Source organism: Apus apus, chromosome 5 (assembly GCF_020740795.1).
Source record: "Apus apus isolate bApuApu2 chromosome 5, bApuApu2.pri.cur, whole genome shotgun sequence".
NCBI lineage: Eukaryota > Metazoa > Chordata > Aves > Apodiformes > Apodidae > Apus > Apus apus.
The window spans coordinates 56713257-56730225 of NC_067286.1; positions in this window are offsets into that span (position 1 = coordinate 56713257).

Genomic DNA, 16969 nt, shown 5'->3' on the forward strand with positions numbered 1-16969 from the left:
GGATCTCAGTAGCTTCATTTGATGGCCACTAGTTCAATACAGAAAGGGACAGTGACTAGTCATTCTCCATCCAGCTTTTCCAGTCCACTCACTCTTTTCTAAATCTCTTATATTCCTCAAACTGCCTCTTTTCAACGCTGAAAAAGTTCTACTTGAACTAAGCATTTATTGTAAAGATATTAATGAATAATCCTGAATGATAATTTAAACTGATTTGAAACTTGTCCAGGGTCAGTCAAACTACAGAGTAAAATTCTATCATTCCTGTGTATGAAACTCGGAATTGAAATCAATGGAACTTCTTCTAAATGAAGAGTGGCAGAAACTTCTGCTTGCAAAGCAAAACGTGTTACTACTCATTTGTTCTGATCTAGTAATGTGGCAAGAACTACTTCTAAGGAGTAGATGAATTGTAGTGGTTAGGGCTCAATATAAAATCTGCCACTTTCCATAGATATACTTCAGGGAGATAGCATCACGAATTTTGATCTTTTCAGTTTTGGTAGTCAGCTCTACAAATACCTGTCACATAAAATGAGATTCCAAGAGAAGCCTTCCTACACTGTTCTGTTTTTCTTAAAATTTCATTTTGGTGTATTTATCTTCTGAAATTTACCAGTGTATGTGAAATGACTTTTCGTAACTTTAAAATCCGAAGCATGCCTTTTTCCCCATATTATTTCTAATATGATGAAATAGAGTGCAATAGTATTGTAAGTAGAAGTAATACATGCTTGAAAGATTATTTGGCTTCTTTTAGTGCAAATCTGGGTAGTGAATCTGAACTGAAGTACTGTGTGACTCAACCTAATTTATTTTGCATACTTATTAGTGCTATATAGTAACAATCATAATATATCAAGAGTCTGTCCACACCCTTTTTTGAATTCATCTGGTCTACAAGGTATTTCATTCTGCAAAGAGACCAATTTGCATGTGTATAGGATAGTTTGATGTAGGAATCTTTTTTCCTCCCTACTGTGTTTTATTCTTTGGAGAATAGAGCCCTCAAGAAACAAGTGCAAACAAATCTAATTTTCTCCATCTCCCACCTGAAGACTTAATAAAAAGGAGATTGTGTCTATTACTAAGTAACACGATGCAGAGAATAATGAAGATATGCACACTGAAGGCTCTTCCACTGGCATGGGGAACACTGCTTTCTGTTGTCAGTGACAACAGGCCAGGAAATCCCTTTGGTTGAGTTTGCAGTGGCTTTAAATTTTGACATGAATCATGCAAAGAGCCACTAGCACGGGCAGGTTCATACTACGAACACAAAAAATCTGCGCTTTATCGGAAGGGGAGTTGTCAGTGTGCAAATACTGGCAATTCAGAACAGCCTGTGTGAGTGTGTGAGAGGTAAGATTTTGCTGCAGATTTGGCTCAGGTTGCTTTTCCCATATGATACATAGCCTTTTTCCATAGTTTGCTAGATTTGGTTTTCCGTAAGTGAGTTGCACTTTCAGGTCTGGCTTGTTATGCAAGTCATGCCTGATGGCAACTCAGGGAGTCCCATTAGAGGAGAGAAGGCTCATGGACATTTTTCACATATGCATCGATTGATGGGATTGTTGGATCATTTAAAATGCTGATCTAATGAGAGGTGTGATGATACTCCTTACAATACCTGACTTTCAGCCAACAAAAAGAAAATTATGACCTTATCCTGAAAGGCTCTATGATAAACGTCAGATCAGTGAGAAACTACAGCTGGCTACACCTTTTTAATTCAGGCCTATAAATGGGTTTGCACACAACATAGCAACCTTAAGTCAAATATTAACCGTTACACTCGCTCACTAATGAAGCAAAGTCTCACCAAAAGCAATTGGCTTTTATTGATTTACACCCAGCTGGTTGCCTGGCCCATCACATTCCCACTCTGTGAAATCTGTTCCACTTTCTTCTTTCCATTTATTTTCCCTCCGTTACTACCTCAGTGTTTTGCAACCATATGTAGTTTTACCCTGAATATGATTATCAAACTCAAATAATGGCTCATGATGTGCCATTCAAATGCTTAGAATGAAACAATCAAGTCCTATAAAGCTCATAATCAAACAGAGGACGGAGAAAAAAGGAGCCAGCAGGTGAAGTGAGAGGTAAAATTGCAGAGAGGGGTTGTTCCCAGGTCTCGGTGACACTCTTGTGTTCTCACCCTTCTTCAAAGGACACCAAGGTTTGGTGCATGACTAGAGCTTCATGGTTTCTCTCCATTTTGCCACTGCTCTGTGAAGTCACAGCTAGTAGTTCAGCAGTAACATACATGGATACATTGTTTTTAGAATAAGAACAGTAACAATAGAAATGTCTTTAGAAAGACTGCTTTCTTTGCTTGGGTATGAATATTTGGTGTAGGGGGGGGCTGATATTACAGTACCACCTTTCCCATTCCAGTCCAAACATTATGCTTTTCATCTAGAACACAAAACCAATCTCATTCCTTCATGGACCACAGTGGGGGAAAAATTAGCAAAACGATGCATGTAGCAAGGAAAAGTAGACATCTTGGATAGATATTTAATCCAAAAGTGCTACATTTGACATAATGACAGGGAAAGCTGTAAATTCTGTGTAAATTCTGCAGGGACACTCTTGATTTCTGGCCTAATTCACAAAGATTACTTGCCATAAGGTACCACTTGAGTAATGTAAAAGAAAAGTACATAGATATGATGGGAAATGTAAGCAGCTGACTCCTTTATGTAGCAGTAAACTGGGGCAATCTATCCCTGTCCACTAATGTTTATAAACATATTGTAAACAAGCATAAATGAACAGCTCATCTCTCTGGGGGGACCAGATGCATCCTTAACACTGATTAAGTGTTTTGTTCTGCCTGAGTGTCTGGCAGAGGTTTATGCTCCGAAGCAGAGGGAGGGAGACAGAGTAATGACAGTCTCATATTCTCCTGGCTCTTTAAGTGCTTTGGGGAATTCAGCAGGCAATATAGCATGTATAATTCTACTGATGATCATTTTCCGCAGCACACCATGACACAGGATACATTTTGCATGTCAGGTTTTCAAACCCAAGTGTCCTTTCTCATGGAGGAAACTGGAGAATTGTGCAGGAGCAGGAGCAGCAGCTGCCCTTGGGGGGGACTCCTCACAATCCCCCCTTTGATACCACTGAACACATCTGAATGCTGAGTCAGTGTCATAAAAGTCACAAATACAGCACAGAAGCTTGGGGTCTAAAAATAGCAAAGGTTTCATTATTGCAGCTTCCCACAGAAGTTAGGGTCAGGAGTGATTTAACAAGTTGTCACATTCATGTTCTTTGATGCTACAGTCAGCCCCTACCATTTTGTAGGGTGTAAGTTTAAGAGCTAGATTTTATGGGCAGTTCTGTACTCCTCTCCCTCCCCATTAATTACAGCTGCAAATGCAATTCATATGGACTCAGATGAACTCTTTGTTGGGTAGCAGGGTGAGGATTTGCTACTGTCTTTGCATAGCAGAACAGAGATCAAAAAATCTGAGTACAGCTATTTGTTGGTGCAAAATCCTCAAAGCCAGCTCCTAAAGCTTTCAACTGTGGGTACTTTCCTGCCCAAGAAGACTGGTCTGCTGTTTCTTAGAGCTCAGATGGGGAACCCTCCTCTGCTTTTCTGACAAAATTCCCTGCGAGAAACTGGTGGGATAGGCTGAACTACAGGCTTGCTTTTTCCAGAAAGAGAGAGGTAGTGAGTATGTTTTGTTACACTATAATGGTTATTGTCTCATTTCTTTATCTTTTAATCAGGTTTGCTTTTCGACTGCTTACTGGTAAACTTTGAGCCATTTTTTTCTACATAATTAGTTAGAGCAATGCTTACAATTGACTTACATTATTGCCTTTGGTCACAACAGGCAGTTGCCACAGCTGACAAAGTATCTTTTGAGCCTACTTAAGTTGCCCATATAGGTTTAAACCTTTAACTAAATACCTGAAGAATTTCACAGGCCATCAAAAGCTGTGCACAAATTGTAGGTGGTCATGTGGGAATGCTGAATATGTTCATGTGTTCAGGTTTCCTATTATACCAACTACCTCTATTTGCTGTGTTACAGTGTACCTAGCATATTTTTATTTTAGGGCAAAAGCATTGTGACGTGGTCTATCTATAATTGACTATGTAAATAAGACATTGCTTCCCCCCAAAAAAAAAAAGCTAAAAAAAAGTCATTCCTGCAGAATAGTAAAACCTGTATCTCCAAAAATTACTCAAGCTATGTGAGCACTTATAGTGCTGACCACATGTCCTCCTTCCACCTGCACCTGACAGCCTGCGAGGTGTTCAGGCAAGCTAGGAGTGGAGGAAATTGAGTGAGAAGTTATGGATGGATCCAGCAACTTCCCTGGCCCTTGCTTCTCTTTTTGGCTGAATGAGCAGTGAGGTTGACCACAGGATATCACTTCAGGTTCAGTTTAGGTAGAGCCTTGGATAGCTGGTCTGTGGGCAAAACAGCAAATGCTGGATTTTCCAGCTGGGGACATGAAAACCTCTGTCTGTGGTGAGGTATTTGGAAGAAGAGATTTCTAAGGGGAAGCATCTTTCTTTTTTTCAAGTGAAATATCAAGGGGAAAATTCACAACAAAAAATAATCTGTTTAAAGATGCAAATGATGTAAAAAGGTCAGGAAGATTGATAGGAAATACGGGAAAGGTTTCTTTCCTCTTGGTGACATGAAAGATGAATTGCAGGACAAAAAAACATTAGTTGCTTCTATTCTCCTTTTCCCTTTCAAACTAACACATCAGTGCTAATGAAACTGGTTGCTCCTTACTTATTTGAACAGAAATTCTAATGCACATATTAAACCAAAACATTTTCTTCATCACTGTGGGTATTTTAGGACCTATTAACGTTAATGTTTTATGTCTTTACAGAAAGAAAAACCCAGTGAAAAACCTTAGCCCTTGGCTCTATAACATAGAGAAGCAGATCCTCAGGGCAGCTGAAATGTCAGAAAAGCATTAGCATGCCAAATCTGCTGTCTCCTCATTTGTGATTTCATTGCCACATCTTCTTCTGATCATCAGTCAAGCAAATTTGGAAATAAAAATGGCAAACTTCTAGACACAAATTTGTGAAGCATCTTTGCAGTCTATTGTTGTTAGAACTCTCAACCATGTGCTCTCTGGGGCTGTTGGCAGTTCATGTGCTAGCTGGCCCATAGCATCTCTGTTCTGGAGGTGATATTGAAAGGTCCCAGGTCCCCCCATCTGGTCCCAGCATCCATACATGGACCAAAACTTACTGCACACTGTGGAATCTGTATTCAACAACCTCAGTATTTTTTAATAATGACTGTACTCCTCACCTAAAACAACAGGCATAAAGTGTGTTTTAGAGTAAGAACAGCATGTCACAACCTGACTGCACAGAAGGGAGCAGTGTGACTTTCCCTGGTCATTCAGAGTGCCTCTCTATTCAGACAAAAATGCCTCTTCAAACTAAGGGCTCTTGAGCAACTATTATTTGTTGTAATTCAGGTATGACTGCAAAGAAATTCAGGTGTCTGTGTTAGTTAGGATCATTAATTACTTTAGTTACAGGGCAATGCAGATATGAATTACCTGAAAGCAAATGTGATCTGTGCATATTTACAACCAGCAAGTTACCATCTCAGTGGGGTCTAGCCTCTCCTGACAGAAGGTCTTTCCAGAGGCAGGGAGGAGCTGCCTGCAGCAGAAGGGTGCCATTTAGTTTTTGGGGGTCAGCTCCCTGGATACTATGGTCACTCTTCTGACCACAACTAATTTTGATTTCCAGGCAGAGCCTTTGGTCTATACTTCTTGTCAGGACTGTAGTTGTCAAAGAAGGCATTTTTCCTTCCTCCAGCATGGCCCAGAATGGACATGTAATTTCACATGTCTCCTCAGCCTTAATATGTAGGTGAGATTGTCACTTGTAATCTTGGGAGGAAACATTTCACAGTGAAAGCAGATGAAATGGACCTTTACATTTCTTGCAGATTTTAATGCATCAGAACTGAGAGCTGCTGCAAAGTGCTCAGTGAGTTGCCCTGCTCTCCCAGAGCATGTTGCCTGTTGCACAGTGCTGAAGGAATGTGACATGTTGTAGTGCTGGAAGGGTCACTTTTCCATTGTGCCTCTAATTAGCAGAGTGTGAGAAGAGTAGGAGAGACATAATTGGAAACTACACAAAAATGGCTCAGACTTCTATGATATTCACATCTGGAAGCAACTGCTACATTAATTAGTATATTGATTTTCTCCTCTTCTGCCTATTGTCCTACTTAATTGTTTGCTCACCCTCGTTTGCATTCTCTATTGCCATGGAGAGATTTGGCTTTGAAGCTGCTTTTTGGCAGCTTAGAAAATGAGCAGTAAACGGAAAGGGCTCTGCCATTCCCTCACCTGGTTACTACGTGCTCACAATGAACAACTGCCCCTAAAGAATGGGCAAGCTTTCTCATTCCTATGCAAAAGTGAAGTAATCCACACATTTTGTTGGCTGGGTTGACTTTGTGAACTAAAACTCATCTGGGCTGAATTTCTTCACTTTGTCTGGAGACGTGCTGTCCTTGGATGAAAGGCAAACGTGGCAGAGAACCACAGGTGTCTCCTACTGCTCAGGTAACAGTGTTGCTTTCCAGTGACATGACCACATGGACTGGCATGTTGAGCACAGCAGCTGTAAACTTTCATGGAGCCACAGCTGTGTCATCAGTTATACCCCTGAGAAGCATGTGAGCCTGACTTGCTTGGGAGCTTTCTTTGCTGCCTCGTAATTTAATCTTTCCCAGAAAACACTCCTGGTGACTTTAAACAATGCAGCCTAATCTTTCCTGCATCGCTTCTCCTTCAAAATTCTATCAACACCTCCTGCCATTTCTTTTACCATTCTTACTCAGTCCCTGCTGTGGTTTCTATGTGTAAGAGACAATGACTATAAAAGATCTCACCATGCAACTTTCCCTTCACTGTACACCACTATGTGTGTGGTAGGTTGTCAGGCACCTCACTCACGTTAAGCTGTGGGTTACTCACTACTGTTCCTTAATGCATATGTAATGAAGAAAAAAATCAGGAATGAGTAATGGTTATAGTTGATTTGACCTTACTTCATACAATGTGAAAACATTTCTGGCAATCGTGATCTCATTGTATCTTTAATGACCTCATCTAATTATTGTTAACTCAAAGACCTTTAGTGCTTTAATGTGAGTTAGAGAATGCACATCAGTAAACTAATGAACTCATCACACTGTGCTAGTCTTTAGCCAGAAACAGGGATTCATTTGGAAAATTAGGAAAAAAAATACATTAGGGAGAGGAAGCTTGAGATTATTTCACATTTATTTCCCTGACTTGAAAGAGGAAATGATAATGACATTGCTGGAGGAAAAAAAAAAAAAAGTAGATTAAAATAATATTATGGATTGCTATAAAGTGTTGGGTGAAAGGATAGAGGAGCAATGTGTTGCAATTCAGGAGAGAAGCATGGAAAGGCACATTTGGTGTATTTATTTTTGATCAACACAGCTCATCTAGATTAGCCTGTGAACAGAGGAATGTAAATATTAGGAGAATCACCCAACTTGGGAACAGAGGAGCTACTGGAGCACATACCAAATATTTTGGTGAAGCAAAGAGAGCATTAATTTCTCCAAAAGGAAGGTATAAAATTAAGACACTTACCAAAGTGTTTTATTTTAGTATTCTCTTATTAAGCACAGGTCTGTAAATTAGCAAGCTTGGCTCCAATGTTTTAAAGAATCAGAAATCTGTGTTTCCCATCAGCAAGTAGAACAGGTTATTATAATTGATTTAACTCCCCAAATCAATGTTTTGCCCCAAAATATAAAAGTAGAACATCAGTTTCATAACATAGTGAACTTTAATATCAGGGCACTCACTGCATATTAATCAGCTTTCAAAGAGGGGCTGAAAATGTCATGAGATTGAGGTGCCTTTTGAAATTTCAATTAATTTCTGTTTCTGGCTAGACATGAAATCTTTAGGCAACAGGCATGTTTAACATGATGGTACTTCAGTTCCCAGTTGGAGAGAACTCCTGGGAAACAGAATTTGCTTCACACGGAATACAGGACAGCTTTGTCACTTATGTTTCTTTGCTTTTCTAACTTTTTAGGCAAAAGTGGCTTTGAAATCTGGTTGAAAACACTCCACCATTTTCTACATGGGAAATAGAAATTCATCTGCATCTAAATATTTTGAGGAGGGATTTTGAAAATACAAGCTAATGTAAGAAGCCGTGTTTCCTGCCAGCTTATTCAGTGACTGTTTAACATCCACACGGTGGTATTGGTCTCCCAGCTTAGTGGCTCTTCTCACAATGCTCTCAGGACATGTTCAAAACTGTCTTTCTCCAGTACTGGTACCCATTTTAAGGAGTCTCCCAATTTCTTTGTTATGGTCAGCTGAGGTTTATAGGGAAACCTGAATATAGTGAGAAAGGCAGGTACCAATATCTAAATATGTGATCCCCACATTTCCTAAATCGGTGACTGGATCCCAGAATGCTCAGGGACTGGGTGGCTCCAGGGCCCACAGTGATGTTATAGCTCACAGCATAGAAAAACAATTCCAGTCCATTCCATGGAGCATTCTGATACATTCAGTTGTCACCCAAGCTGGGATCAAAAGCAAATTCCAGCAAACCAAAATCCTTTTCAGAATAAAGACATGTTCTTCCTGCACATGACTAGTATTTTTTTTTGTAAATTAATTAATATTTTTTCTTAAATGTTCAATAGATACACTCAGTTCTTATAAATTTGCAGATCTATTAAGGAAGAAAATTTAAATCAGTCATGTTCTTGGCTTTCCACTTCCTGGCGAAGTCCAAGAATATAAGAAAATAGAGCAATTTAAGTTAAGTTCACTAAGTGGTATAGATAGTTCCTTGAAGCAGATTTTCAGACTTCATCAGTCTTAACCATGCTCATTTCACACTGAAGGCAAATGTCCAACCTTCAGTGGTTTCAGATGGAGCAGTTACAGAAGTGGATTTTGAAAGTCACACCCAACTTTTGCCATACACTCCATAACCACTCATCCAGCTTCACAACCTTACAGTTGAGATAAGCATAATTTCTTCACAGATAAAGCGTTTTCCAATCCAAAAGAAGATTAAAGAAGACATTTCCACCACCTTTCCATTGCCCAGAAGCTAAGTCTTAAACTGGTGCTGCCTCCTGTGTATTGAAGAGGTCAGTGCATGAGGCAGTGTTCCCTCACCAGCTGTTCTTCCAGCAAATCCCCCCTCACTGTGATGCTTCTCCACCAAATGCAGAGCAGCTCCTGAGGATCTGGACCATGGCACTGAAAACACACTTGTCAGGCAGGGAGGCCGAAATACATTTGACAATGAACATATGACAGGTTCAAATCACCTTCCTACCTCATCCCTTCTTTAAATGTTTACTTGCTCTAGTGAAGCAAGGTGCTTTGGACCATGATTTTACTCAGGGCTAAATATACTCATGCCATCAGGTAGGCAGATGAGTACTTTGGTTAATTAACATACAAATCTAACCTTGTGATTCATGATCCTATTCATAAGCAATTCTTGCAATTTTACTGATATCAAGAAGTTGAAGTTTAGCTGCTTAAATCCCCTGTTCTTAGAAATCAGAGAAAATACAGTTAAGAGTACACGAAAAGTGCCATTACACCCTATTTTTCCCACAGGTACCTACTCTGCTGGAGCTCCTCATAAGCCCCAAGCACAGTATTGATTTTTATCAATTGAAAATTTGGCCCTTACACTTAATTATAGAAAGAGATATGTCTTCAGAGTACCAGGAAAGGGAACATTATTGATCTTTCTTTACAGGTGGTATTTTCACTTCATTTTTCCAAACATATAAACATTCTGTTTAGTTAATAAAGACAATCACTGGAAATGCTCCCAGTTTAGACACATAATTAAGCATTAAATGAATCGGCTTTGGAATACAATCCCCAAGCAATTTGCAGTTTTAATCTCACTGAATTAGTCAAAATCAGAAGCTCATAATTTGAAAAATACAAAGTTACCTCCTTTCTCCATCAAGTACCAAAGTGGTCCTAGCAACAAGAAGCCCTGACACATAATTTCAGTTGATTGATTTGGAAAAAAATGTGTTGAAAGATAGTTTATTTCAGGTGAATATTTTTTTATTAAGAACTTGATGCTTAGTTTATCTGATTTGTCCACATGGGATTAGTAGGGATGTGGGAAAATAACAACTTGCAGGTGGAATGGGATTCAGGGGCTAGTTTCTTTTATTTCATTCTTTGCAGAAACGGTAAAACTGGATGTGATCAAATTATCCATGTTGCTGATAGTAAATTCCTCAGCGATTCACTTCTGCTTGTGTATGCAATATATCCTGGAGCCCTTTCTGACCGTTTGATTCAGCATTTACTGCAATCAATTTATAGGCTGCCCCTTTGACTCCATTAAGCACAATCTGCACCAGTTGGAGGCACTGGGGTGGAAGCAGGTGTAGCATGAATCTATGTGTGTGTACGTGTGTGCGCATGCAGAGCGCTCATGTCACCAAAATAATCTCTGCAACACTTCTGCTCTCACACAAATAGGGTAGGATGCTTTGCATCCCTTGGAGTACTGTGGGGGGGGGTGTATGTTTAAGGTCTCCAGACACTGCTGTAACAGGGATTCTTCCAAATTCTTTCAGGTTGTTATTTTTAGAGCTCAGCTCTCCCTTCCCCAGCATCCCATCTCACAAAGGTTAACAAGTGAGGAAAGATGAAAATTAAACCAGACTTACTTCCAGTGTGTTTTGTCTTTAACCAAACGTCACCTACAATGATGACAGGAAGAAAAATACTAAGCCTTTACGTTTCAACACATAGTTACTGTTCTCAGGGTACAGCAATTTTGCTTATAGTAGCAAATATAGGTGATCCTTTAGTAATAAGTAATTAAGTAATAAGAAAATAACAGAACAACCTTTCAAAAAAATAGTGATCCAAGCTCTGATACTATCATATAGAATAATAGAATGATTAAGTTTGGAAAGGACCTTAAAGATCATGAGGTTCCAACCTCCCTGCTGTGAGCAAGGACACCTCACACCAGACCAGGCTGCACAAGTCTCATCCAAGCTGGCCTTAAACACCTCTAGAGAGGGGGCTTCCACCACCTTTCTGGGCAACCTATTCCAGTACTTTACTACCCTCATGGTGAAGAATTACTTCTTGATGTCTAGCATAAATCTCCCCTCTTTCATTTTAAAACCATTACCCCTTGTCCTATCATTGGTCTCTCTGGTGAAAAGCCCCTCCCAGCTTTCCTGTAGCCGCTTTCAAGTACTGGAAGGTGCTATAAGGTCTCCCTGGAGTCTTCTCTTCTCCAGGCTGAACAGCCCCAACTCCCTCAGCTTGTCTTCATAGCAGAGGTGCTCCAGCCCTTTGATCATCTTCTTGGCCCTTCTCTGGACCCTCTCTAACAGCTCCATGTCTTTCCTGTGCTGAGGGCACCAGAGCTGTCATATCCATTCTGTTCCTTGCCCCCGATGTCCACACTGTGTTTTGGTAGGAGCATGTCACACAAGCCTGCTGTCCCAAGGTCCATGTCTTTCCTGTGCTGAGTGCTCCAGAGCTGTATAGCTGAAGACCTTTTAATTTTTCACTTTTAGGTTGACAGACCTCTTTGGTATAAGATACTTCCATCGGCACCTAAGGGAAGAAAAGAAAGAGCAGGGCAGAGTGACAATTGGCCTGTGCCGAGATCAAAAGCAGTAACATACAATGCCAACATCTCCACACTTTTTAAGTACAGTTGTGATGGATGAGAGTACTCCTGCCCTCCCATGTATGTCAGCCGTGTCACTAAATAGAGAAAGCTTCTCAGTATATCGGGTCCTGATGTATAAATTCTCATTTGGTTAGAAGGAATGGCTGGAGATGAAGTGTGACTCTTGACTGCACACTGTGATTTGAGCTTTCCTGCAAAATATTAATTCCTGCCTGATGTACTGCACTACACTGCACAGTTTCAGATGCCATTCTAAATGCAGTACGAAGTAGCTAGAGGAAAATTAATAAACACAGATTGCATTCTTTACCAGTCAAAATATAAACCAGAGCACAATCAGGACAATTCTTGCAACTGCATGTTCTGCACAGGCACCAGCACATAGTAGGTTTCACAGTTTGGAAACTGTGTGTTTTCCTTTTCTTCCCAATAATTTTTCATATAATAATTCCATTCAGTCTGTTCCTGATGAAAAGAATTTGTGACATTTGGGCAGGTAGAATGTTATCTAGGATTTTACAAAAATAGCAGGATCCACTGAAGTTTATCTCCTGGTTATCTGTAATTGAGGGGAAGCCATGAGAGAAAATACAGATCTGAAAACAAAAGAGAGAAAACTGAGAGTAAACAATTGCTTGAATTTTAAAATTTATTATACATTACATTTTATATTACATGATATGATATGATATGATTACTGGTGGGCACTTGCTGTTTATTCTAGATGCAAATAATAAAATCTAAGAATCTAATAATACATAATATTGCACTGACATTTTATTAATAATTTCTCTTTGTGATTGCTTGTAGTTTAAGATGAATGCCATACATCTAAGATTCTGTCTCTCTCTTGCTACACAGTTTGTACGTGGGGCAGACAATATGAATGTACAGCTGGAAAAATTATAAAACCTTCTATGTTGACATCATACTGCTGAAAGCATCTGGATATGTGTCTTTTTTCTGCTGAGATCTGCCTTTCACTCTGTGGACCATACTGTGGAGGCAGAGATATCCTCAACAGGGATTCATTCTGTCTGTGTTGCAATGTCTCACAGACTAGAAAGATCATATTCTTCTTGATGAGAAAGTGCATGTGCTCAGTGCACAGGAGGGCAGTGGAGTAGCTAAAATTACTATCACCCCATCTTTCAGGTTAGTAGCTCTTTAAGGTAGGGTGGAAACATTTCTACCCACCCTGCCTTTGTATTTGTATGAACTGCAGTAGATCAAAGTATGTTCTATTCCATTTTGACTGTAACAGGACTCAGGAGTGAGTTGAGACAAAGGTTTAATATTTTTTATGTATAATATCAAAGTCTGAAGAACATTTGAAAATGTTAATATAACTCAACAAGGACACTTTGTCTAATAAAAAACCCACAAAGGACAACACATGAAAGCAAACAGTAAATACATACAAATCATAACAAACAGAAGAGGAAATGTGGTTATTTAAGGTGCTTCAAGCTCTGATTTGCAGCATGGACCATTTCACCCATTTCCTGCTTTTAAGAAAACATTCTCTTCACTGGGTGTTGCAAGATGGATGATTATGAGATGGTTCAGGTTTGAAACAAGTCTCAGATCTCTGTTAACAAAAGTATTGCCTCTGATGTCAACAGGATTGCCTCTGATTCATGGTGCTGTGAGCAAATGGAACAATTAGCACCAGACAACTTCACCACCTCCTCTCCCACGGTTCCTGATCACACAGACAGTTGTGACATAACTCATCACAAGCGTGAGCCCTCCACAAAAGCTGTTTTCATAACTACAGTTCTGCTTTGAACTGACTTCTGTCATCATAAGCTCCTTCATTAATTCTGTAAGGCAGGCAACAGCTAAAGTGAAAAAAATTCAGCATCATCATCGATGTCTTATCTAGGTTACTCTAAAAATGCTTGTAGCCTTTCACTTTCCACTGGATGTTTAGGATAGTTGTAGGATAAAGTGAAGAAATAGTAAAAAGATCATATTTTAAGACTGTGTAATCATAAAATTATTTCTAATAATTTCTAATTTCAAATAATAAAATATCATATAATTACAAAGTAATAAAAACGCAATAAAATTGAGTTCTTAAGAAGATTTAAACTGTAATTGTGTCTTTTAATGTTGCAATAATTATACAATTACATTTACAAAATCGCATATAATAATTGAAATAAAATCTCGTGCCATGACAGTAGCAGAGATTCTCACTGCATCAGATTCATTAATGAAGTCCCTGAATACTAAAGGCTTAAATAAACTCAGTCCTCCTTAGTTGGATTGTGGGGCTTCATTTTGAGCATGCTTAGATGCAGTAATTCAGAATCCTGATTTCTGGTAGGCAATGCATCCTTTTGGGTTGCTAAATTTGCAGTCAACACCATTTAGCTTTCTGCACATTCTGCATTGGAAATTTGCCCCCACAACACCTGTTTGTTTGTTTGATTGTTGTGGGTTTTTTGTATTAAAAAACCCACAACTGGATTGATGGATAGTGTCTGGAGACATTGTCAAACGTTTGTGATACCCAGCAATATTTTGTCCCAGTCCCAAAGTGTCTCCGTCAGCCAGATCTGAATTTTCTGCCTTCCAAAAAATGTCACAGAGGCAAATGGTTGGGATCCCAGGTTGGGATCACTGAAAAAAATGCAGTCACTGAAATATACCCTGTCATTTTCTTATTGAATATTGGGTAATTTAGACTTCTGGATAAAAAGGGAAGTTTGGGCCAGAGGTGGGAAAAAGAACATATAAAAATGCAACTATAGATTCTTCCCATCGATTTCACAACCTCAGCAAATGTCTTTGATACGTAAAAGTTCACATGCATGCCAGATAACATATGCATTCCATTAAGGAATCAGACTAAGAAGAGGCAGAATTAACAGCCCAGCAGAGAAAAAAAAAATATATTAAAAACTCTACCTGTTCTTACATCTTTCTTTGATCACTGTAGGACTCAGATGTCCTTTCCATGCCCTGAACATAACTTCCAAATCAAACACGTAATCTCCTTTATGTGGTTAATTTATATTTAAACTATCATAATACTTGATAATCCAAATTTTCTTTTTTTCAGTTACATGTACCAGTTCCTTACATTTAAGTAGACAAACCACTACTCTTTCAAATACATGCTTCCAGAAATATATCCGTGTTTTAAAACCCATAAAAGAATGCTTAATAACACATCTCCAGCTACATAAATCCAAAGAGATGGAGAATACAGAAGGGAACCAGGACTTTTGAATTTAAATGACCAATTTTGCCAATGAATGAATTTTAACAAGTTGAGAGAGCAAAGATGAAGGCAGCTTTAGAGCCTATTTAAGACTGTGAAAACCTATTTATTCACACCTTCTTCATCCAGCCTATGTCTAGTATGTAATCTATGTTCATTTTTGTGGCTTTCCAAAGGGTAGATGTCACCTATTACAGGGGGAAAATAAATAAATAAAACTGCTAAAGCACAAGGAGGTGAGCTGTATCTACAAAAGCCAGAACTTCAGAGGCTGAAGGTCTGTGATGACATTCTTCCAAATAGGACCTGACTGTGCTTACAGATAGCAGCTCTGACGTGGTGTCTGATTAAAATAAACCAGTTATGGTCTTTGTAAGGGGACAGGGACAGACTCACAGGCTGGTTCATATAACAGTACCTCAAAAGCAAAACCACAGCAAGCTGGAGAAAAGAATGGTTTGGAATTCACTGAGCTTTCCCCAAACTTATTGTCTTAAGTGAAATTTTAATTTGTAAAATGGTTTCTCATAAACTGCAGCATATGTACAGAGGCAACCTGAAGGCCAGGAAGGCAGTCCACAGAGAACCAGGAGGATGTTTGCCTGGTGGGAAAGGGTCAGTGAGGAAGACAGTGTGTTTACATACCTCTCAAAAGTTGCAGGTGTCACAACCAACATTAGAAATGAGTGGTAGGACCCATCCCTTCCAACCTTAATGATTCCATGATCCTATGATACCCACTGGAAGACTTCAACAGAGGCAGCTGTGAATGTCACTTTGAGATATTTCATATCACTTCATCCCCAACACAAACCCACCTGCCTACAAGCCACTACGACTCTGCTAGACAGCTGGCAACCATTTAATTTTCCATGATAACTCATCAGGGGAGCCATGCTAACAACACACACAAGTGTTGGGCTCTTGGCTCCTAAAGACACTGGTGGTAAGCAGCACAGATGGTGTTGATGGCAGTTGGGTGCTTGAATACACAAGAGTCATGCTCATATGCTTGATGCTCCTCTGACACATAGCAGCATCACCACAAGACAAGAGGTGGCAGAGGGATGGCCAGTAGCTCCGTCTATGTATGCTTCCCACTCCATCTGTACTTCTACACAGGAAAGCAGCTTGCTGTTATAATTAAAAGAGGACAGTGAAAGCCAAAGTCACCAACCCTCTTCAAATGTCAGTCTCTTTTCAAAAGAGAATAGTGGTGGGTATCACAGGCAGGGAAGCAGACACATACATTTTAGTCTAAAGAAGCAGAAAGACTTTTCTGTGGCTCAGGCAGGCTAGACTTGGCAGAATACAGAAGTATGGTAGAATCCAGAAGACTGACCAAGGGAACAAATTCTGAACATGGACAGAAATCTGTCATGCAAGATTTGCTTTTGTTCTCAGGGAAATAAGCTATATTAAGATGGATAGAAAGGAGAAAAGTAGAGCTTTATACTGTAAAAAACCTTACATTAACACAGTTAAATTAATGGTTTATGACATCTTCCCCACCTTGTGCTATGAACAGCAACAGAGAAATCCAAGCAAAATTGACCAGTTCTATCTGTTCATTCACTAGAAAAAAGAAATCAGCAAAAGCTCAGTTCTTATAAATTATAATTTTTGCAGTTAATATCTTGCTGGAACTCTAATCATCTTGAATACGTACACCAGAGGCTTTTCCAGCTCAGCTGGTATGATTAAGTAATAAAGCTAGGCATAAGAAGTTGTAGAGTGCTCCTCATCCACTAAGCATATTGGAATACAATTAATTCTCATTTTCAGGAACTTTTTTTACATATGCATATATATATATTCTGAGAATAAGAAGTAAGAGTGTTTTATGTTCTAGTTGCTAGTCTTTCTCCTTAATTGAGAAAAATGTTAGAAAATAAGTTGATACCAGCCTGCCCCTGTTGCTGCCATTTTATTTAGGCCTGGAGTAGTTTATTTTAATTTGTAGTATTTAATGCACAGTGGGAGTTTGT